The 25,701-nt window shown below is 40.7% G+C and overlaps 1 long non-coding RNA gene across 1 annotated transcript; it reads right to left on the bottom strand.

Annotated features, from left to right (window-relative positions):
- Nucleotides 1–500: 500 nt before the first annotated feature.
- Nucleotides 501–25,370, bottom strand: LOC132405763 (uncharacterized). Its single transcript, XR_009515961.1, has 3 exons — nucleotides 25,331–25,370; nucleotides 3,458–3,594; nucleotides 501–533 (listed from the first exon to the last, which is right to left on the bottom strand). It is a non-coding gene; the product is annotated as an uncharacterized LOC132405763 (long non-coding RNA).
- Nucleotides 25,371–25,701: the final 331 nt, after the last annotated feature.

Here is a 25,701-nt window from a genome sequence, read left to right as displayed (position 1 = left end):
TTTCTGAGATATGTGGCCCAAAACTATTGGCAATACTTTGAGTCCTGAGGACCTGCACGAGACTCCTAAGTCCCTCTGCACCTCTGGTGTTTGAACCTTGTCCCTATTTAGATAACAGTCCACACTATTATTCCTTTTACCAAAATGCATAATCATACATTTCCCAATAATATATTCCAGCTACCTCTTTTTCGCCCAATCTTCCAATGTGTCTAAAGTACTACTGAAACCGTAGAGCTTCCTCAGCACTACCCACCCCTCCAGTTATCTTCGTATCATCCACAAACTTTGCCGCAAATCCATCAGTTCTATTACCTTATCATTGACAAACAATGTGAAAAGCAGCGGTCCCAATACTGACCCCTGAGGAACACCACTAATCACTGGCAGCTGACCAGAAAAAAAAACTTTTATTCCTACTCACTACCTCCTGTCTGTCAGCTGTTCTGCTATCCATGCCAGTACCTTTCTATTAGCATCATAGGATTTTATCATGTTATGCAGCCTCATGAGATCGCCTTATCAACTGTCTTCTGAAAATTCAAGGAAATGACATCCACTGCCTCTCTTTTCTCCACTTTACTTGTTACTTCCTCAAATAACTCTAACAGATTAACCAGGTGAGATTTCCCTTCACAGAAACCATGCTAACATTGACTTATTTTAGTATTAGCATCCAAGTACCACAGAACCACATCCTTAATAATAGACTCCGACATGTTCCCAATCACTGAGGTTAGGCTAACTGGCCTATAACTTCTGTTGTTTTGACTTCCTCCCTTCCTAAAGGGTGGAGTTTCCAGTCCCCTGGGACCATGCCAGAATCAAGTGATTCCTGAAAGATCATGGCAAAAGCATCCGTTATCTGTTCAGCAACCTCTCTCAGGATGCTGGGATATAGTAAATCTGGTCCAGGTGATTTATCCACCTTAAGACCTTTGAGCTTGCCTAGCACATTTTCCTTTGTAATAGCAATGATGCTCACTCCTACTCCCTGACTCTCATGGACCTCTGGCATAATGCTAAGGTCCTCCATGTTGAAGACAGATGCAAAGTACCCTTAAGTTCATCCACCATTTCTTTGGCCCCATTACTACCTCACCAGCATCATTTTCCAGTGGTCCAATATCATCCTTCACCTCCCTTTTACTCTTTATATGACTGAAAAAAAACCTTAGGTAACCTGCTTTATATTATTAACTAGTCTGCCCTCATATTTCATCTTTTCCTTTTGTGTGCTTTTTAGTTGCCTTTTGTTGTATTTTAAAAACTTTGCAATCATCCAACTTCCCAGTCACTTTTGCTACATTATATGCCCCATCCTTAACTTTCATGCAGTTTTTAACTTCCCTTGTCAGCCGTGGTTGCCTACCTCTGCCATTTAAGAACTTCTTCTGTGGGACATATCTACCCCGTGTTTTTGAACTATTCCAGAAACTTCAACCATCTCTGCTCTGCCATCATCCCTACCAACCTCCTCCTCCATCCACCTGGGAAAACTTCTTGCTCATTCCTCTGTAATTCCCTTTATTCCATTGTGATACTCATATACAGTATGTAACTTACTACAAAATACAGTATGAATTCAATCATATTATGATTAATGCCTCCTGAGGATTTCTTTCTATTAAGCTCCCAAATAAGATGTGGGTTATTACACAACTCCCAATCTAAGATAGCCTTTTCTCAAGTAGGCTCAAGCACAAGCTGTTCTAAAAAGCCATCTCATAGGCTTTCAGCAAATTCCCTCTTGTGATCTGACCCCAACCTGATTTTCCCAATCTCCTTACATTTTGGTTCCCCATTACAATTGTGTCATTACCCTTATTTTCAGCCATGGTTGGCAGCTCATCTAGAAGAAAAACTCTGATCTCATACCTCCACTTCCTTGCGGCTATACCCACTCATGGGGAAGACTTTGGGAGTAAACCCCAAGGGAAAAATCTGGAGCTGGATTCCCTAAGGCAGTCCTAGATTGAGTTCAACTCTGGCTGATAACTTCTGTGATGCTACTGGTACCAAACTGTATTGGTCTCTCTGTTCCTTTGGGCTTACCAGATGCGTGGAGAGGGAAACTTGCTACATGAGTAGCAGCTTACTCTCCATATTGTACTGCCCAGGCTTGCGTATCTAGACAGCTGGAATGCAATTTCCATTGTCAACGCTGACTGACAAAGGTCTCACTCACTGACTCTTTCTGCATGTCACTTGTATGCCCATCTCTACCCACCATCACCCTCCAGACACTTATCCCTGCAACAATACTGTTGCACCTTCCCCTACCCATCCTCCCTCACCATCATACAGGGACTTAAATAGTTCTTTCAGGTGAGACAACTCTTCATATGTGACTCTCTTAGTGTCGTCTATTGTATATGGTTCTCTTGGTGCAGCCTTCTCTACATCGGTGAGACCCAACACAGATTGGAGGAAGGCTTTCTCAAGCACCTTTGTTCTGACTGTTACAACAGCCTGGATATGCTAGTGGCCACCCATTTCAGCTCTGCCATGTTAAAGGCTGAAGCAAACTGGAGGAGCAACACCTCATATTCCGTCTGGGTAGTCTCTAACCTTAAGGTTGTTATAGCTGGGGGTGGTAGTGGGGATAAGCTTCCACTACCTACCAAATCCTCCTATTGACATATGTCTTTAATAGCCTCAAACAACCAAGTCCATCTCCTGGCTTTTACATGTGGCTTGGCTACTAAGATTGGCAGAACCATTTCACAGAGTAATTGTGGGTTACTGGCACCTTAAAACCAGTTGCTTCAGGCAGATGGGGCTCATCAGCTGTTGTTAGCAGCTGATCTAGGAGAAAGAAAACTCTGATCCTAAACTTCCACTGCCTTGCGGATATACCCACTCATGGGGAAAGCTTCAGGGCAAAAACCCCAAGAAAAATCCAGATCAACAGTGAATAGCAACTCTGTGATGATGCTGGTGCCAAACGGTATCAGTCTCAGCCGTTACCTTCGATTCATCAGCTGCACAGAGAGAGGGAGCCTGCTACATGGACAACTTGCTTTCTATATTGCACTGCCCTGGCTTGTGTATCACGTAGCCAGCTGGGATGCAAAGTCCTTGATTGACCCCGACCAACAGAGGTCCTCTTAACTCCAACTTGGTGGCATCAACATCAGTTTCTCTTACTTCCTATAACTACTGCTCTCTGCTTTCCCCATCCCCCTTACCATTTTTCCTTACAACCATAGTCCTGTTACCATTCTTTGTGCCCTTCCCCCACCCTCATGACCTGCTCATCACTTTCACCTTTCTCCCTTTATTTCTTTGCCTCCTTATGTGGTCTATGTCCTCTCTCCTATAAGATTCCTCCTTCTTCAGCCCTCCTTTAACCTTTCCCCCACCTCCAACTGCAACTGGACTCACTTATCACCTGCCAGCTCCTGCTCCTCTCTCTCCCCTTTCTCTTTTGTTCTGGCTTCTGTCTTTTCCTTACCAGTCCTGATGAAGGGTCTCAGCCCAAAATGTTGACTGTTCATTTTCCTCTATTGATGCTGTCTGACCTGCTGAGTTTCTCCAGCTTTTTTTTGGTGTTGGTGTACACTGTATGCTCATGGAGCTATCCTGAATAACCTGTAAAAACAAAAGGAGGATATTTTAAATGTCTGCAGTTTGTGTTTCGAAGCCTTCAGAACAGAGACGAGTATTGAAAATTCAAAGCCGTTCTATTAACCTTAACCATAAGACATAGGAGCAGAATTAGGCCATTCAGCCCATCGAGTCTGCTTTGCCATTCCATCATAGCTAATCCTGGAAAGGGTTCAAAGGAGGGTCACGAAAGTGATTCCAGGCTTAAACAGCTTGTCATATGAAAAACGTTTGATGGCTCTGGGCCTGTATTCACTAAAATTCAGAAGAATGAGGGTTAAACTAATTGAAACATCGATTGGTGAAAAGCCTTGGTAGTATGAATATGGAGAGGATGTTTCCTATGGTGGGAGAGTCTAAGACCAAAGGCACAGCCTCAGAATAGAGGGGCGCTCTTTTAGAACAGAGATGAGGAAGAATTTCTTTAGCAAGGTGAATATGGAATTCTTTGTAATAGGCATCTGTGAAGGCTAAATCTTTATGTATCTTTAAGGTAGAGTTTGATAGGTTCTTGATTGGTCAGGGCATAAGGTGATACAGGAGTAAGGTGGGAGATTGGAGCTGAGAGGAAAGATGGTTCAGCCATTTTGAAATGGTAGAACAAACTTGATGGGCCAAATAGCCCAATTCTGCTCCTATATCTTATGTTCTTATGGAATGGAGGGTTACAGATGATATAGTGGCTGACATAATTGGCATCATGGTCAGCATAGACATTTTGAGCCAAAGGGCCTCTTGCTGTACTGTACTGTATTCTGTTCTCTGTTCTGTGAGAATAGTTCAGTTGGTGAAGATCATGCCAGGCAAGTACCATGAAGCAAAGAGAAGATAAATTTGAATTTCTATGAGCAGGTAAAACTGAAAGTACCCTTCCACAAGGTCACTAATCTGATGGAGTCAAAAGCTTCCTCAGAGGTAGCGATGTTGGAAAAAGTCACATGTTGTGACTGATACTGGTCTTTGTATTCCTCCAGATGTTCAGAATGACTGTGATTTGGGGATTTTATTTTGTGGTTTTGGGTGATGTCTCATTTTATCTGATTTACACTGGCCCCATGTAGAAGTAAAATTCTGGAAAAAGTGAGAACTTAGAAACTGGAGGGTCAGAGGGATCTTGAGGTCCAAGTCCATTGGACACTCAAAGCTGCTGCCTAGCTTGACTCTGTGGTTAAGAAGGCATACATTGGCCTTCATCAATTGTGGGATTGAATTTAGAAACCGAGAGGTAATGTGCTCAGTTCTGGTCGCCTCACTGCAGGAAGGATGTGGAAACTATACAAAGGGTGCAGAGGAGATTTACAAGGATGTTGCTTGGATTGGGGAGCATGCCTTATTAGAATACGTTGAGTGAACTTGGCCTTTTTTCCTTGGAGTGACAGAGGATGAGAGGTGACCTGATAAGAGGTGCACAAGATAATGCGAGGCATTGATCATGTGGATAGTCAGAGGCTTTTTCCTAGGGCTGAAATGGCTAGCACGAGAAGTCTACAAGATTATGAGAGGTATTGATAGGGTGGATAGCCAGTACCTGTTTCCCAGGGCACCAATAGCAAACACCAGAGGGCATATGTGCAAAGTTAAAGGAAGGAAGTTTAGGGGAGACATCAGGGGTAAGTTTTTATAAAAACACAGAGGGTTGTGGGTGCCTGGAATGACTTGCCAGGGATGGTGGTGGAGGCCAAAACATTAGGGGTATTTAAGAGCCTCTTGGGCAGACACATGGATGAAAGAAAATTAGAGGGTAATGGGGCAGTGTGGGTTTAGTACTTTTTTTTAAGGAAAATATGGGTTGGCACAACATCAAGGGCTGAAGGGCCTGTACTGTGCTGTAGTATTCTAGTGTTTTAAGGTGCTTGGAAGTAAGTACAGAGGAGATATCAGAGGTAAGTTTTTTGTGCAGAGAGTGGTGAGTGCATGGAATGGGCCGCCGGCTACGGTGGTGGAGGTGGATACAATAGTCTTTTAAGAGACTCCTGATTAGGTACATGGAGTTTAGAGAAATCGAGGGCTATAGTAACCCGAGGTAATTTCTAAGGTAAGGGCATGTTCGGCACAACTTTGTAAGCCCAAGGGCCTGTATTGTGCTATAGATTTTCTATGTTTCTAACTAGATCCAACATTAAGTAACTTTAGTTCTATTTACAAAATACATCTTGTGCCATAGGACTTTGCTGAGAACCAATATCTAATTTGGCACTACGTTCCTGGCAGATGTCCAAATACAACAGGTTCTCATATAACGCAGATCTGATTGGATGCAGTATCATAGAGTCAACATAGTTAAATGATATGTCATTTATTATAATTGCCATTACTAATGATTGCTTTGTATTTAAAATTACTCCTGAAGATTAACTCAGGTGACTTAATGCTTGAAGTCCCTGTAGTTCTAGAAATTTCTAAACCAGTCTGCAACTTACATCAGAGATCTTTTTCACACCTGACACCTGTAGTTGCTTTCTCTCCAACAGAAAGGCATTTATACTAATCCTCAAAATTTAAAATCCCAACTAAAAGCCCAAAATTTCACAATCTAAGAATAATTAGTTCACAGGAGGAGAACCACCTTGACTCCAGAGGACTTGCATTTTATAGCACTTTATGGCAACTGTTGTCCTTAGGTCATTCCAATTCATTCTGCAACTTGCAGACATTTCAGCCAGCGGCACACATGCCAAAATCCCACATGTGCAAATGAAAATGAACAAATCATCTGTGATGCTAATTGAATGAAAAATGTTTTCCCAGGAGAAAACACTGCTTGTCCGAAGTTGTCTGAATATTATCAATTCAATTCTATCAAACACCAGAGAGGAGGTGGGCAATGCCAAATAATTCATCATTCCCTTGATATTTCACTGGTGTGACAGCTTGGACCTTGAGCTTATGTCCCTGGTAAGACTTGAACCAACAAAATTTATTTTTGAGCCACTAACATAGAATAGTAAGCACAGAACAGGCCCTTCAACCCATAAAATCTGCACTAACTTCAAACGCCCTATACAGGTTACAGAGGAGTGTTTGCTACCCTGAAGCAATCAGGGTGACTAAATCCCCAGAGCCAGACAAGGTGTTTCCTTAGACTCTGTGGGAGGCAAGTGCAGAAATTGCTGTGGCCCTAGCAGAGATATTTAAATCTTCCTTAGCAAAAGGAGGGGTAGGAGAGGATTGGAGGATAACCAATGTTGTTCTGCTGTTTAAAAAAAGGCTCTAAACATAAACCAGCAAGTTATAGGCATCTTGGTAGCTTGACATCAGCTGTGGGAAAGTTATTGGAAGGTATTCTAAAGGGCCGAATATACAAGTATTTGGATAGAGGTGGACTGATTAAGGATAGTCAGCATGGCTTCATGCATGGTAGATCATGTTCTAACCAATCTTAGACAGTTTTTTGAGGAAGTTTCCATGAAAGTAGAGGAAGACAAGGCTGTGGATGTTGTCTACACAGACTTTAGCATGGCATTGGACAAGGTTCTGCATGGGAGGTTGCTTAGAAAGTTCAATGGCTCAGCTTTCAAGATGAGGTAGTAAATTGGGTTAGACATTGGCTTTGTGGGAGAAGCCTGAGAGTAGTAGTAGATGGGTGCCTATCTGACTGGAGGCTTGTGATTAGTGGTGTGCCATAAGGATCAGTGCTGGGCCCTTTGTTGTTTCTCATCCATACCAATTATCAGAATAATGATGTAGTTAACTGGATCAGCAAATTTGCAGATGACACCAAGATTGGCGAAAATTGACAGATGGAATTTAATGCAGACAAGTATGAGGTTTTGCACTCTGGTAGCACCAACCAGATTAGTCTTACAGTGAACAGCAGGGCACTGAGGAGTGTGATAGAATAAAGTGATCTGTGAATACAGGTCCATATTTCATTGAAAATGGCATTAAGTGTAGATAGGGTCATAATGAAAACTTTCAACACATTGGCCTTCATAAGTCAAAGTATTAAGTACAAGAAATGGGATATTATTTTGAAACTGTTTAAGACACTGTTGAGGCCTAATTTGGAGTATTAGGTGCTGTCTTGGCCACCTACCTAGAGGAAAGATGTAAACAAGGTTGAAAGAGTACAGAGAAAATTTATAAGGATGTTGCCGGGTCTGGAGGACCTGAATTATAAGGAAAGATTGAATAGGGTAAGACTATAGTCCTTAGAATGTAGAAGACTGAGAGGAGATTTGATAGAGATACAAATTATGAGGGTTATAGATAGGGTAAATGCAAGCAGGCATTTTCCACAATCAGAAGTCATAGGTTAAGGATAAAAGGTGAGAAGTTTAAGAGGAACATGAGGGGAAATTTCTTCACTCAGAGGGTCGTGAGAGTGTGGAATGGGCTGCCAGCACATGGTGCATGCAAGCTCAATTTCAATGTTTAAGAGAACTTTGGATAGGTACGTGGATAGTAACGATATGGAGGGCAATAGTCCCAGTGCAGAGTGGTGGAAATATGCAATTTAAATGGTTTTTGGCATGGGCTAGATGGGCTGAAGGGTCTGACTTTAACCATGATGCCAGTCCAACTAATCCTTCCTGCTTGCACATGGTCTACGAAAGTGTCTCTGAATGTCATTATTTTGTTTACTTTTATAATCTCCAATGGCACTGTTTTCTAGGCAGCTATCCATCTCTGTGTAACAAACTTCCTTTGTACATCTTCTTTAAACTTTCTCCCTCTCTGTGAAACTACACCCTCTAGTATTTGACATTCCCACTCTGTGTATAAGACTTTGATGATCTCAACCAAGGGGTTTTACACCATGGACCAACACCAAGCAATGGATCCATCTCTCCTAGGCTCGGAACCACTGATGTGCTTCTTATAATTTCATAAACATCTGTCAGGTCACCCCTCAGCCTCTGATACTCAAGAAAAATCACTAACTTTGTCCAACCTCTCCTTGCAGCTAATACACTCCTAAACAGATAATATCCTGGTAAATCTTTTATCCACCTCTCTGAAGCCTGCACATCATTCCAACAGTGCAGTGACTAGAAATGCCAAGTATTTCTATTTTCAGGAGGCTATGGATTTTCACCCTAGGTGGAGGTTGATAGGTTCTTGATTACATTGCCCATGTAATAAGGGTAATGTCACAATTGTAATGGGAATTTCTTTCTTCTTTTCTTTTTCAATCTTTTTATTAAATTTCATATATAAAAAAACATAACATAATATTGTATTAAATAGGTTATGAGTACATTAGACTTAAAGTTAAATTAGTAACAAGATAACAATATCTTATTAAACTATCAGCAAAAAAAATTGTACAATAATCAATCTAACCTATATTGATTATACATGAACAAGATTAAGAACAGTCATCAAAAGAAAAAAATATATAAAAATGCAGAAAAAAATGTATATTAAAAAAATAAACCTAAACTAACATGGGCAATAATAATAGTTTATATGTATATGATAGTGTCAAAAACTCCGGAACTCCATACCAGAACAAGAATAAGAGAAAAGGTCTGGAAGAAGCCAAATTAATTCATATGAAAGTGTCGAATGAACGGTCCCCAAGTTTCTTCAAATTTAATTGATGAATCGAAAATAGTACTTCTAATTTTTTCTAAACTCAGGCAAGAAATAGTTTGAGAACACCATTGAAATGTGGTAGGAGGATTTACCTCTTTCCAATTTTGTAATATAGACCTTCTGGCCATTAATGTTGCAAAGGCAATCATTCGTCTAATTGAAGGGGAAAGTCGACTACCATCCTCATTTGGTATACCAAAAATTGCAGTGATAAAATGAGGTTGTAAATCAATATTCCAAATTGAGGAAATGGTAGCGAATATGTCCTTCCAATAGTTATGTAAGGTAGGACATGACCAAAAGATGTGGGTCAATGAAGCCACATCTGAATGACATCTGTCACACTGAGGATTAATATGAGAATAAAATCAAGCAAGCTTATCTTTAGACATATGAGCTCTATGTACGACCTTAAATTGTATTAAAGCATGTTTAGCACATATAGAAGACGAATTAACCATTTGTAAAATTTTTTCCGTTGATATATTGTATTGAAGTTCTTTTTCCCATTCCTGTTTAATTCTATCCGATACCTCTGGTTGCATCTTCATAATCATATTATAAATAAGAGCCACTAATCCCTTCTGACAGGGATTTAAAGTAAAAATCATATCTGAAAAATCTATCAAAGTTTGGGAAAGGATGGTAAAACTTTATATAAAAAATTTCTAATTTGTAAATATCTAAAAAAATTAGATTTAGGTAACTTAAATTTGTTCGAAAGTTGGTCAAAAGACATCAAACTACCTTCAGAAAAAAGATCACGAAAACATATTATACCTTTCCTTCTCCATATGCTAAAAGCTTGATCTGTTAAGGTTTAAAAAAGAAATTAAGATAGGGCTATCAAGAACAAAGTTTTTCCAGAGTAAAAAACTTACGAAATTGAAACCAAATTCATAATGTATGTTTGACAATAGGGTTAGATATCTGTTTATTGAGTTTAACTAAATCAGCAGGGAGAGAAGAACCAAGAACAGAGAATAAAGAATATCCTTGTGCATCATTACATTCTAAATTTACCCACTGTGGGCACAATGGTAAATCTAAATCTAGTTTCCAATATATTAAATTTTGAATATTATTCGTCCAATAGTAAAATCTAAAATTAGGTAAAGCTAAACCACCATCTTTTTTAGATTTCTGTAACTCTTTTACTTAATCTGGGGTTTTTATTTTGCCACACAAATGAGGAAATTTTTGAATCAATATTATCAAAAAAAGATTTAGGAATAAAAATTGGTAAGGCTTGAAATAAATATAAAAATTTCGGTAAAATCATCATTTTAATAGCATTGATCTGACCAACTAATGATAAGGATAAAGGAGACCATCTAGTAGTAAGTTGTTGAATTTGATGAAGCATAGGTAAAAAATTCAATCTGAATAAATCTTTATATTTCTTGGTAATTTTTATACCTAAATAAATAAAGTTATCAGTAACAACTTTAAATGGTGTCCTGTCATTCAGTAAAGTTTGCGCATTTAAAGGGAATAATTCACTCTTATCCAAGTTTAGTTCGTAACCAGAAAAACTACCAAATTGAACCAACAAGGATACAATAGTGGCAATAGACCTATCAGGATCAGAAATATATAACAAGTCATCAGCATAGAGTGATAACTTGTATAACTTCTCATTACGGGTAATACCAAAAATATTAGGAGATTCACGAATAGCAATGGCTAGAGGTTCTAATGCAATATTAAATAATAAAGGACTTAAGGGACAACCTTGTCGCGTACCACAAGGTAATTGAAAAAAAGAGGATCTGTAATTATTCATAAGAACAGAAGCAACAGGTTTATATATTAATTTAATCCATGATATAAAATTAGAACTAAAATTAAATTTTTTCAAGGCATTAAGTATGTCCATTCAACTCTATCAAAAGCTTTTTCAGCATCTAATGAAATAACACATTCTGAGGTTGTGGGTGAAGTATAAATTATATTAATCAATTTTCTAACATTAAGGAATATCAGTTCCTAATAAAACCAGTTTGATCTTCTGAAATAATCTGTGATAGTATCTTTTCTAACCTAATAGCTAAAATTTTTGTAAGAATCTTAGAGTCTAAATTTAGTAGCGATATAGGGCGATAAGATGCACATAAAGTAGGATCCTTATCTTTTTTAAGAATTAAAGAGATAGTAGCTTCATAAAAAGACTGGGGTAATCTCTTCCTAATGAATGCATCATTAAAGATTTCACATAACCAAGGGGAAAGCAAAGAAGAAAATGTTTTTAAAAATTCTATAATATAGCCATCAGGACCAGGAGCTTTCCCTGAATTCATTGATGAGATAGCCTCTCCTACTTCGGCCATAGAAATAGGAGCATCAAACAAACTTCGATCTTCATCTGTCAGTTTGGGAATATTCAAATTGTTAAAAAAATTATCCATCATAGACAGATCGCCATCAAATTCTGATTGATATAAAGATTTATGAAAATCTTGGAAAGTATTATTGATTTCTTTATGATCAGTAGTCAGATTACCATCTTGTTTACGAATTTTAATAATTTGTCGCTTAGTCGAAATAGCTTTTAATTGGTTAGCTAACAATTTACCAGTTCGATCACTATAAATATAAAATTGAGCCCTCATCTTAATTAATTGATTCTCAGTTGAAGAAGATAATAATAAGCTATGTTCCATTTGAAGCTCAACTCTCTTCTTATAAAGTTCTTTGGTAGGAGTCACGGAATAAATCTTATCAATTTCTTTAATTTTATCCACCAATAAAGCTATATCTAAATATCTTTGTTTTCTTTTACCAGCAGAATATGAGATAATTTGTCCACGAATAAAAGCCTTAAAAGAGTCCCAAAGTATTCCTCTGTCAATGTCTTCAGTATAGTTTGTTGAAAAAAATAAGTCAATTTGCTGTTTTATGAAGGTAATAAATTCTGGATCTTGAAGCAAAGTAGCGTTGAGTCTCCAAGATCTAGTATTAATGGAAGAGTCCGAAATCTTGATAGATAACTTCAAAGGTGCATGATCCGAAATGGCAATAGAATCGTATTTACAATCAGTAACATCTGTTAGTAAATGATGATCAGTAAGGAAATAATCAATTCTAGAATAACTATGATATACATGTGAAAAAAAATGAAAATTCTTCATCTTTAGGGTTCAAAAACCGCCATATTTCAGTAATTCCCGAATCAACCATAAGAATTAATAAGTAAGGTTGATCTATTCGGAAAAATTCGAATAGGTTTAGATCTATCCATCAAAGGATTCAAACAACAATTGAAATCTCCACCCACTATCAACATATATTCATTTAGATTAGGAAGGGTAGTAAATAAACGTTTAAAAAATTCAGGGCAGTCAAAGTTTGGAGCATAAATATTAACTAGAGCCACTTTTCGATAAAAAGTGAACCAGTAATCAACAAGAATCTGCCCTGTGGATCAGATATAATTTCATGATGTGTAAACGAAATTGAGGGGTCTATAAAAATAGACACATCCCTAATTTTGGCGGTACAATTCGAGTGAAATTGTTGACCCTCCAAAACCTAAAAAAGCGTTGGTTATCCTCCCTCCTAATATGGGTCTCCTGTGCAAAGATAATATTAGCATTTAGTCTATGGAATACTTTAAATATTTTTTTATGTTTAATCGGATGATTTAGACCATTAGTATTCCAAGAAATAAAATTAATAGACTTATCCATCATGCCAATATTAATTGTATATATCATAAAAGGTTAAAAAGACACATAACCAATAATTCAGGAAGAAGGAAAAATGATACAGGAGCAACCGGAGAACATGACACCTCAACAGTATTAATAATTTAAAGTCGGCCCATGAACTAAAAGCAAAAAAATAAAAAGCAAAAGCGTGAAAAAAGATCCCTACCCCCTCCCCCAACCCCTTGAAAAAAAGCCAAGCGGCAGGTGCATAAAGGCACTTTAAAAGGCAGGACTTCTTTTCAGAGCGGTCATTTGAATCGGGAGCAAGTTACAGCTTGTGATTCAGCTGGGAGCTCAGAGAATTCGACCGTGTAGGTAGGATTTAAGCCTACCTGGTCAATACCTGTGGAGGAGGGGGAACTGCGCAGGCGCGAGTGACGTCAGCGTCGAGCGCGAACTTTAAAAGGCAGGACTTCTTTTCAGAGCGGGCAGTGGAGTCCGTGGAAGCAGAGTCCTGGGCTATGGCTAAGTGGGCTTCGGCATAAGGGGACTTCAGTAAGCCTGTGTGATTGCTCGCTGAGGGGAAGAAAGTAAGGTCGCTAGGTGCTTTTTAGACTTATTCTATTAATTCAGTTCAGGTATGGGGGAGACAGTCAGAGCAGTGGTGTGCTCCGTATGCAGTATGTGGGAAGTCAGGGTCAACACAGTTGTCCCTGATGACCACACCTGCAAGAGGTGCGTCCAGCTGCAGCTCCTATCAGCCCGAGTTAGGGAGTTGGAGCTGGATGAACTACAGATCATTTGGGAGGCAGAGGCAGAGATAGATAGGAGTTATCAGGAGGTAGTCACACCAAAAAACCAAGAAGTAGGCAGATGGGTGACAGTCCAGAGAGGCAGGGGGAGCAGGCAGAGAGAGCAGAGCACCCCTGCAGCCATTCCCATTAACAATAAGTATACCGTACTGGATACTGTTGATGGGGATGACCTACCAGGAATGAGTTGTAGTGGTCCTGCCTCTGGCACAGAGGTTGAACCCTCAACTAGAAAGGGGAGGAGAGAAGAGAGCGATAGTTTTAGGGGATTCTATAGTCAGGGGGCAGATAGGAGATTTTGTGGGGCAGATCGGGAGTCTCGGATGGTATGTTGCCTCCCTGGTGCCAGGGTCCGGGACATCTCAGATCGGGTGCAGGCTATTCTTGAGAACGAGGGCATGAACCCAGATGTAGTGGTCCATGTAGGGACCAACGATGTAGGTAAGGTGAGTGAGGGGGTCCTGCTTAGAGAGTTCAGGGAGTTAGGAGTGAAGCTGAAAGGCAGGACCTCCAGGGTGACAATCTCAGGATTGCTACCTGTGCCACATGCGAGTGAGGCGAAGAATAAAATGATTATGCACATTAATACGAGGCTGAGAGCATGGTGCAGGAAGGAAGGGTTCAGGTTTTTGGATAATTGGTCTTTGTTCCAGGGACATTGGGATCTGTTTCGAAGGGACAGTCTACATCTGAACCGGAGGGGTACTAATATTCTTGCAGGAGTGTTTGCCAGTGCTGCTCGGGGGGGTTTAAACTTGATGTGCAGGGGGCAGGGATCCAGATCCAGAGGGTTGGTCAGAAGGAGCATGGGGTTAAATGTGTAGAAGGTTTGGGTGATCTTGAGAAGGTCATCAAAATTCAGGGTGCAATTAGCCCAATGGAAGTTCAAGGAGCTGGGTTAGGTACAGTAGACAGTGTTTTAAGCAAAGAGAGGAGGAATGGGCTAAGAATTCTATACTTGAATGTGCGTAGTGTCAGAAATAAGACAGATGAGCTTGAAGCTCAGATGAAAATGGGGAACTACGATATTGTTGGGATAACGGAGACATGGCTACAAGGGGATCAGGCCTGGGAATTGAGTGTACCAGGGTATACGTGCTATCGTAGAGACAGAAATATGGGAAGAGGGGGTGGGGTGGCACTGTTGGTGAGGAATGAGTCCTTAGCAAGAGATGACTTGGGAACAGGGGAAGTAGAGTCTGTGTGGATTGAGCTGAGGAACAGTAAGGCTAAAAAGACCCTAATGGGTGTTATGTACAGGCCCCCAAACAGTAGCGTGGATATTGGGTACAAGTTGATTAGGGAGTTAACATTGGCATGTGCTAAGGGTAATGCAGTCGTTATGGGAGATTTCAACATGCAGGTGAACTGGGAGAATCAGGTAGGTGCTGGACCCCAGGATAGGGAGTTTGTGGAGTGTCTAAGAGATGTATTTTTGGAACAGCTTGTGCTTGAGCTTGAGCCAACCAGGAATGAGGCTATTTTGGACTTGGTGATGTGTAATGAACAGGAATTAATAAGTGATCTTGAAGTAAAGGAGCCATTAGGAAATAGTGATCATAACATAAGTTTTTATCTACAATTAGAGGGATAAGGGCAGATCAGAGGTGTCAGTGTTGCAATTAAATAAAGGAGACTACAGAGCCATGAGGGAAGAGCTGGCCAAAGTTAAATGGGCAGATACCCTGGCAGGAAAGACAGTGGATCAGCAGTGGCAGATATTCTTGGGGATAATACAAAAGATGCAAAAGCAGTTCATTCCAATGAGAAGGAAGGATTCAAAGAGGGGAAAGGGGCCACAGTGGTTGACAAAGGAAGTCAGAGATTGTATAGCATTAAAGAAAAAGTATGACAGGGCTAAGATGAGTGGGAATACAGATGATTGGGAAAGTTTTAAGGAACAGCAGATCTTAACTAAAAAAGCAATACGGAGAGAAAAAATCAGGTATGACCTCAGTCTAGCCAGGAATATAAAAGGGGATAGCAAAAGCTTTTTTAGCTATGTGAAGAGAAAGAAGATAGTTAAGAACAATGTTGGCCCCTTGAAGACTGAATTGGGAGAAATTGTTATGGGAAACAGGGAAATGGCAACAGAATTTAATGCGTACTTTAGATCTGTCTTCACCAGGGAGGACACAAGCAATCTCCCAGATGTATGGATGGGCCAGGGTCATAAGATATCAGAGGAATTGAGACAGATTGACATTAGGAAAGAAACTGATGAGTAGACTGGTAGGACTGAAGGCTAATAAATCCCCGGGTCCAGATGGTCTGCATCCAAGGGTTCTAAAAGAGGTGGCTCAGGAAATTGCGGATGCATTGGTAATCATTTTCCAATGTTCCTTAGAATCAGGATCAGTTCCTGAAGATTGGAGAGTGACTAATGTTATCCCACTTTTCAAGAAGTGAGGGAAGGAGAAAACGGAGAACTATTGCCCTGTTAGCCTAACATCAGTCGTGGGGAAGATGCCAGAGTCCATTATTAAGGACGAAATAGTGGCACATCTTGATGGCAGAAATAGGATTAGGCTGAGCCAGCATGGATTTACCAAGGGCAAATCATGCTAGACTAATCTGTTGGAGTTTTTTGAGGGTGTAACAAGGATGTTAGATGAGGGTAAGCCAGTAGATATTGTGTACCTAGATTTTCAGAAGGCATTCGATAAGGTGCCACATAGGAGATTGGTGAGTAAAATCAGAGCTCATGGCATTGGGGACAGGGTTTCAACATGGATAGAAAACTGGTTGGCAGATAGAAAGCAAAGGGTAGCACTGAATGGGTGTTTCTCAGACTGGCTGGAGGTGACTAGTGGGGTACCACAGGGCTCTGTATTGGGACCACAGCTCTTTACTTTACGATTTATGTCAACGATTTAGATGAGGGCATTGAAAACTATATCAGCAAGTTTGCTGACCATACTAAACTGGGTGGCAGTGTGACATGCGAAGAGGACGTTAGGAGAATACAGGGAGACTTGGATAGGCTGGGTGAGTGGGCAGATACTTGGCAGATGTCATTCAATGTGAATAAATGTGAAGTTATCCACCTTGGAAGCAGGAACAAGAGGGCAGAGTATTGTCTGAACGGTGTAGAGTTAGGCAAGGGGGAAATGCAAAGAGACCTAGGAGTCCTAGTTCACCAGTCAATGAAGGTGAATGAGCAAGTGCAACAGGCAGTGAAGAGGGCAAATGGAATGTTGGCCTTTATTACAAGGGGAATTGAGTACAAGAGCAAGGGTGTCCTTTTGCATTTGTACAGGGCCCTGGTGAGACCACACCTGGAATATTGTGTACAGTTTTGGTCTCCAGGTTTAAGGAAGGACATTCTGGCAATTGAGGAAGTGCAGCGTAGATTCACTAGGTTGATTCCTGGGATGGCAGGGCTGTCTTACGCAGAGAGATTGGAGAGATTGGGCTTGTACACGCTGGAATTGAGGAGATTGAGAGGGGATCTGATTGAAACGTTTAAGAGAATTAAAGGATTTGATAGGATTGAGGCAGCAAATATGTTCCAGATGTTGGGAGAGTCCAGTACCAGAGGGCATGGATTGAGAATAAGAGGTCAGTTATTTAAAACAGAGTTGAGGAAGAGCTTCTTTTCCCCAGAGAGTTGCGGAGGTGTGGAATGCACTGCCTCAAGACGGTGGAGGCCAATTCTCTGGATGCTTTCAAGGAGCTAGATAGATATCTGATGGATAGGGGAATCAAGGGATATGGGGACTAGGCAGGGACTGGGTATTGATAGTGAATGATCAGCCATGATCTCAGAATGGCGGTGCAGACTCGAGGGGCCGAATGGTCTACTTCCGCGTCTATTGTCTATTGTCTATAAACTAATACTAATATTTCCCCCATTTCAAGATGGCAACTCCATGAAAAGATAAAAAGAAACTATATAACACCCAGATTTAAATACAGGGTTGCAAAAAAAAATATATATCAATCAAAATGAAAAAAGTAATAATAAAGCAAAAGATCATTAATAAAAAAGGATAAACATTAAAGTTTGAAAAAGTGTAATATACCTTTAAAAAAAATTCCATATTCAAATACAAGGAAAATGACGTTTCAAAAGCAAAGATTTATGGGAAGAAACGACATTTTGAAAAAACCATATTACACAATATAAATGTAAGTTCAGCAATCTATTAAAATTTAATAAAAAAGTAATCAAAATAGGATTAAAAAGGATTCAATAATCACTACAATATAAAAAAGGTCCAAAAAATCCAAAACATTCGTCCCATTTCCAAGTACAAGCAAACAAATAAATGCTTACGGAAAGCAAGGTTTTATGGGATGACAAATATTGTTTTAGAAAAAAAAGTAAATCGTAAGTATCAACCCATATGATTGTACAAAAAGATTTGATTAAAGGGTGATTATAGTTGAAAAGATGAAGAGCGCCTAAAAGGCAGATGTCTACATCGCCATCTTGAAACTCCGCCCCCGTAATGGGAATTTCAATATGCAAAGCAATTGGGAAAATCAGATTGGTGTTGGATTGCAAGGGGGGAAGTTGTTGAATGCCTAACAGGATAGCTTTTCAAAAAAGCGTGTGCTTCAGCCTACTCAAGGAAAGGACTGGGTGCTGTGTAATAGCCGAGAGCTTAATGTAACGAAACTCTTAGGAGTGTTACGAATCCCGTAACTGGAGAACTTACCAGCAAAGATAGAGAGGTCCGTTGAAGTCTGATGTCACTATTTTCAAACGTTTTTATTGATAAAAGGGACACAAAAGTAGGGTTAATACATACATTCAGATAGTGCACATCGTCAACACTCAATCTAAAGCGCGGGTATAGTAATACTCATCATTAAGTGAGCTCTGCTGTTGTCTAGGGGTTAATAGATTGTCCGTTGGAAATATAAAAGTCACAGAAAGTCTGCAGGCCTCAGCCCTTTGAAAATCGCTGGGTTTCACGTGGGGGGACCGAGAAAGAGAGATTGGGGAAGAAGAGAAAGAACTTGCCAAGTCTTGATGAAGCGTCCGTGAAATCGGGGGAGCGTTGGTTTCCTCTCCCCGATTTTAGTTAAAAGCGGTTTTCTGTTATTCCAGCCACAAATTCCAATCCTGGAATCTAACACACGTGGCTTCCTTCAGAATGGCTTCCCTCTGCTGCAGGATCACTCTCTCGTGTCTTCTGGGTGCGTCTGAGGGGCTGTCCCCCTGAGACTCTCCTTTATACTTCCTCACGGAGTCGCAGGTGTCAATCAGGTTGGGATGAAGCAATCTCTCTCTCAACCAGCCCACCTTGCCCGAGGGCTTTTCACGTGGTCTCCATGAGACAATAGTCGCTGGCACCTTATCCTGGGTGGGACCTGCAATTTGGCACGTTTCTCTCTCTCTCTCCGACTGGGTCTACTGACCCCCCCCCCCCCCCCTCAACGGGTGCTCTTGCGATTCTCACAAAGGAGGGGGCCGGGATCATAACAGGAGGCACTGATCATAACATGATTGAATTCATACTGCAATTTGAGAGGGAGAAGCATAAGTCACATGATTCAGTATTGCAATGGAAAAAGGGAAATTACAGAGGCATGAAAGAAGAGCTTACAGCAGAACAGGGGTGGCTGGTTTCTGGGAATAATTCACAAAGCACAGGTTAGGTGTGGCCCACAGAAGTTCTTAAATGGCAGGACTGTGCAATCATGGCTGACAAAGGAAGTTAAGGACTGCATAAAAGCCAAGGAAAGGGCATATAAGGAAGCAGAAGTCAGTGGGGAGTTGGATGATTGGGAAGCTTCTAAAACCCATAAAAAGGCAACTAAAAACAGCTATAACAAGGGAAAAGATGAAATATGAGGGAAAACTAGCTAATGATATAAAGCAGGATACCAAATGATTTTTTTTAGTTATATAAAGAATAAAAGGGAGGTGAGAGTTCATATTGGGCCACTGGAAAATGATGCTGGTGAGGTAGTAATGAGGAACAAAGAAATGGTAAATGAATTTAATGGGTACTTTGCACTGTCTTCACTATGCAAGATACTAGCTGTGTGCCAGAGGTCCGTAAGTGTGAAGGAGCAGGAGTGAGTGCCATAGCTATTACCAAGGATAAAATGCTAGACAAATTGATCTGTTTTAAGTTGCATAAGTCACCTGGACCAGATGGACTACATCCCAGCATCCTGAGAGATGCTGCTGAAGAGATAATAGATGCTTTGGTCATTATCTTTCAAGAATCACCTGATTCTGGCATGGTCCCAGAGGACTGGAATATTGCAAATGTCAGTCCACTCTTTAAGAAAGGAAGAAGGCAAAAGAGAGCAAATTATAGGCCAGTTAGCCTAACTTCAGTGGTTGGGAAAGTGCTGGAGTCCATTGTAAAGGACAAGGTTTCAGGGTACTTGGAGACTAATGATAAAATAAGTCAAAGTCAGCGTGGTTTCTGTGAAGGAAAATCTTGCCTGACAAATTTGTTAGAATTCTTTGAGAAAGTAACAAACAGGGTGGACAAAGGAGAAATTCTTTTTATGTTATATCTCAATGAATTGGATGATGGAGTTGATGGCTTTGTTGCAAAATTTGCAGATAAAATGAAGATAGATGGAGGGGAAGGTTGTTTTTAAGAAGTGAAGAGGCTACAGAACCACTTAGACAGATTAGGAGAATAGGCAAATAAATGACAGATGGAAGACAGTATTGGGAAGTGTATTGGTGCAAGAGGAAAATTAAATCAGCCATGATGAAATGGTGGAGCAGACTCAATGGCCTAATTCTGCTCCTATATCTTACAATCTAGGTCTTTGAGACTAGAACTAGGGTACATAGCCTCAAGATTTGGGGGAGTAGATTTAGGATGGAGATGAGGAGGAGCTGCTTTGTCCAGAGAGTGCTAACTCTGTGGAATTCTCTGCCCAATGAAGCAGTGGAGGCTACTTCAGTAAATATGTTTAAGACAAGGTTGGATAGATTTTTGTATAGTAGGGGAATTAATGGTTATAGGGAAAAGGCAGGTAGGTGGAGATGAGTCCATGGCCAGATCAGCCATGATCTTATTGAATGGCAGAACAGGCTCCAGAGGTCAGATGGCCTACTTCTGCTCTTATTTCTTATGTTCTTATGTAGTCTTATGGTCTTGGGCCCTTTATGAACCATGAGGTTCACAGTCTGCTGAAGGTGAAAACAGAGTCATTCAAGTCTGGCAAGCAAGAAAGATACAAGAGGTCCAGGACCTAAAGACCTGTGCTGATCAACTGATTGAAGTGTTCAGGGAGACCTTTTACCTCTTGCTTTGGCAGTCTCAGGAACCCATGTACTTCTAGGAGGCTTCAATTATACCAGAGCCTAAGAAGAATGTGGTAACCTGCCTCAATGACTATCATCCAGTAGCATTTACATTCCACTGTGATGAAGTGTTTTCAGAAGCTGGTAATGAAACATATCAACTCCAACCCGAGATGACTTGGATCCATTCCTATTTGCCTACTGGCATATCAAGTACACAACAGATGCCATCTCATTGGCTGTTTACTCAACCCTAGAACATCAAGACAGCAAAGATTAATACAGCTACAGCATTCAATACTGTCATCAGCTCAAAACTAATCAATAGGCATCAAGACTTTGGCCTCGATACCTCCTTAGGAAATTGGATCTGCGATTCCCTTACTTGCAGACTCCAGTCAGCTTAGATTGTCTCTTCCACAATCTCATCAGCAGAGGTGCATCACAGGGCTGTGTGCTTTACCCCCTGCTCTACTCACTTTATACTTATGACTGTGTGACTAAAGATAGCTCCAATAACATACTCAAGTTTACTGATGACACACTAATCTTAGGCCGAATCAAAAGTGGTGATGAATTAAATTGACTTTATTACTTATATCCTTCATATCATGAGGAGTAAAAATCTTTATGTTACATCTCCATCTAAATGTGCACTGTGCAATTTATAGTAATTTATAACAAATATTATGTACAACAGGGCAGTGAATATAACATAGAAATACAATTGTATCAGCATGAAATAATCGGTCTGATGACCTGGTGGAAGAAGTTGTCCCAGAGCCTATTGGTCCTGGCTTTTATGCTGTGGTACCGTTTCCCAAATGGTATCAGCTGGAACAGTTTGTGGTTGGGGTGACTCAGATCCCCAATGATCCTACGGGCCCATTTTACACACCTGTTTCTGTAAATGTCCTGAATAGTGGTAAGTTCACATCTACAGATGTGCTGGACTGTCTGCACCACACTCTGCAGAGTCCTTCGATTGAGGGGAGTACAACTCCCATACCAGGCAGTAATGCAGCCAGTCAGGATACTCTCAATTGTGCCACTGTAGAAAGTTCTGAGGATGTGGGGGCCCATACCAAACTTCCTCAACCATCTGAGGTGAAAGAGGCATTGTTGTGCCTTTTTCACAACTCAGCTGAAGTGTACAGACCACATGAGATCCTCAGTGATGTGTATGCCGAGGAATTTAAAGCTGTTTACCTCTCAACTCCAGAGCCATTGATGTTGATAGGGATTAGCCAGTCCTCCTGTAATCCACAACCATCTCCTTTGTTTTTGCGACATTGAGGGAGAGGTTGTTTTCTTGACACCAATGTGTCACAGTGATGACTTCTTCTCTGTAGGTTGCCTTGTTATTATTTGAGATTAGGCCAATCAATGTACTATCGTCAGCAAATTTAATTATCAGATTGGAGCTGTGGGTGGTGACACAGTCACAGGTATACAGAGAGTAAAGGAGGGGGCTTAAGACAGAGTCCTGTGTTAAGGGTCAGAGGAGCAGAGGTGCGGGATCCCACTCTTACCACCTGCTGGTGATCTAACAGGAAGTCCAGGATCCACCTGCACAAGGCAAGGTGAAGACCAAGAACTCTGAGCTTCTTGTCAAGCCTGGAGGGAATTATGGTGTTGAATGCTGAATTGTAGTCCAAGAACAGCATTCTCACATAAGCATCTCTCCTCTCCAGATGTAAAAGGACAGTGTATAGAGCTGTGGCTATTGCACCATCTGTCGCTCAGTTATGTCGGTAGGCAAATTGTAGAGGGTCTAGTTTAGGTGGTAGCATGCTGCAGATGTAGTTCTTGACCAGCCTCTCAAAGCATTTGCTTATTATTGAGGTGAGTGCAACAGGACGCCAGTCATTCAGACATGTTACCTTGACCTTTTTTGGTACAGGGACAATGGTGAACATTTTGAAGCAGGAGGACACCCTACACTGGGAGAGGGAGTGAATCAACACATAGGAGGGAGATTGCAAATCTGGCTGAGTGCTGTCATTCTTACTCAATGTCAGCAAGCCCAAGGAGCTGATTTTTGACTTCAGCAGGAGGAAACCAGAGGTCCATCAGCCAATCCTCAATGGGGGTACCATAGGTGAAGAGAGTCAGCAACTTTAAATTCCTTGGTGTTATCATTTCAGAGGACCTGTCCTGGGCCCAGCACATAAGTGCAATTATGAAGGAAATACAACATCACTTCTTCTTAGGAGTTTGCGAAAATTAGTCATGATATCTAATACTTTGACAAATTTCTATAGATATGTGGTGGAGAATATATTTATTGGCTGCATCACTGTCTGATATGGAAACACCAATGAACTTGAATGGAAAATCCTACAAAAAGAAGTTGATACGGCCCAGTCCATCTCGGGTAAAGCCTCCCCACTATTGTGCACATCTATAACATAACATATAACAACTGCAGCACAGAAACAGGCCATCTCAGCCCTTCTAGTCCGTGTCAAATGCTTACTCTCACCTAGTCCCATCCACCTACACTCAGCCCATAACCTTCCATTCCATTCCTGTCCATATACTTATCCAATTTTTTTTTTAATGACAAAATCAAACCTGCCTCTAACAACTTCTACTGGGACCTTGTTCCACACAGCTATCATTCTCTGAGTAAAGAAGTACCCCCTCGTGTTACCCCTAAACTTCTGCCGTTTAACTCTCAACTCATGTCCTCTTATTTGAATCTCCCCTACTCTCAATGGAAAAAGCCTATCCATGTCAACTCTATCTATCCCCCTCATAATTTTAAATACTTCTATCAAGTCCCCCCTCAACCTTCTACACTCCAAAGAATAAAGATCTAAATTGTTCAACCTTGCTCTGTAACTTAGGTGCTGAAACACAGGTAACCTTCTAGTAAATCTCCTCAGTACTCTCTCTATTTTGTTGACATCTTTCCTATAATTCAGTGACCAGAACTGTACCCAATACTCCAAATTTGGTCTCACCAATGCCTTGTATAATTTTAACATTACATCCCAACTCCTATACTCAATGCTCTGATTTATGAAGGCCAGCTTACCAAAAGCTTTCTTCACCACCCTATCCACATGAGATTCCATATTCAGGGAACTATGCACCGTTATTCCTAGATCACTCTGTTCCACTGCATTCCTCAATGCCCTACCATTTATCATGTATGTCCGATTTTGATTATTCCTACCAAAATATAGCACCTCACACTTTTCAGCATTAAACTCCATCTGCCATCTTTCAGCCCACTTTTCTAACCGGCCTAAATCTCTCTGCAAGCTATGAAAACCTACTTCATTATCCACAACGCCACCTATCTTAGTATCATCTGCTAAGATGCTAAATTTGCTGATGATACTAAGCTGGGTGGCAGTGTGACATGTGATGAGGATGTTAGGAGAATTCAGGGTGACTTGGATAGGCTGGGTGAGTGGGCAGATACTTGGCAGATGAAGTTTAATGTGAATAAGTGTGAGGTTATCCGCTTTGGGAATAAGAACAGGAAGGCAGATTATTATCTGAATGGTGTAGAGTTGGGTAAGGGAGAAATACAAAGAGATCTAGGAGTCCTTGTTCATCAGTCACTGAAGGTGAATGAGCAAGTGCAGCAGGCAGTGAAGAATGCTAATGGAATGTTAGCCTTTATTACAAAGGGAATTGAGTACAAGAGCAAGGAAATCTTCTTGCATTTGTAAAGAGCCCTGGTGAGACCACACCTGGAGTATTGAGTAAAGTTTTGGTCTCCAGGGTTAAGGAAGGACATCCTGGCTGTAGAGGAAGTGCAGCATAGATCCACGAGGTTAATTCCTGGGATGTCTGGACTGTCTTACGCAGAGAGGTTAGAGAGACTGGGGTTGTACACACTAAAATTAAGGAGATTGAGAGAGGATCTGATTGAAACATGTAAGATTATTAAGGGATTGGACAAGATAGAGGCAGGAAATATGTTTCAGATGCTGAGAGAGTCCAGTACCAGAGGGCATGGTTTGAAAATAAGGGGTAGGTCATTTAGGACAGAGTTAAGGAAAAACTCCTTCTCCCAGAGAGTTGTGGGGGTCTGGAATGCACTGCCTCGGAAGGTAGTGGAGGCCAATTCTCTGGATGCTTTCAAGAAGGAGCTAGATAGTTATCTTATGGATAGGGGAATCAAGGGATATGGGGACAAGGCAGGAACCGGGTATTGATAGTAGATGATCAGCCATGATCTCAAAATGGCAGTGCATACTCAAAGGGCCGAATGGTCTACTTCTGCACCTATTGTCTATTGTCTATAATTACTAATCCAATTTACCACCCCATCATCCAGATCATTAATGTATATAACAAGCAACATTGGACCCAATACAGATCCCTGAGGCACACCACTAGTCACCGGCCTCCAACCTGACAAACGGTTATCCACCACTACTCTCTGGCATCTCCCATCCAGCCACTGTTGAATACATTTTATTACTTCAATATTAATACCTAATGATTGAACCTTCCTAACTAACCTTCCATGTGGAACCTTGTCAAAGGCCTTGCTGAAGTCCATATAGACAACATCCACTGTTTTACCCTTGTCAACTTTCCTAGTAACCACTTCAAAATATTCAATGTTTTGTCAAACATAACCTTCCATGCACAAATTCATGTTGACAGCTCCTAATCAGACCCTGTCTATCCAGATAATTATATACACCATCTCTAAGGATACTTTCCATTAATTTACCCACCACTGACGTCAAACTTACAGGCCAATAATTACTAGGTTTACTCTTAGAGCCCTTTTTAAACAATGGAACCAAATGAGCATTACACCAATCTGCCAGCACCATCCCCATTTCTAATGACATTTGAAATATTTCTGTCAGAGCCCCTGCTA

The sequence above is a fragment of the Hypanus sabinus genome, chromosome 16 (genome assembly GCF_030144855.1).
Source record: "Hypanus sabinus isolate sHypSab1 chromosome 16, sHypSab1.hap1, whole genome shotgun sequence".
NCBI lineage: Eukaryota > Metazoa > Chordata > Chondrichthyes > Myliobatiformes > Dasyatidae > Hypanus > Hypanus sabinus.
The sequence above is the reverse complement of the archived record's forward strand: the minus strand, read 5'-3'. Positions and strand labels throughout refer to the sequence as shown.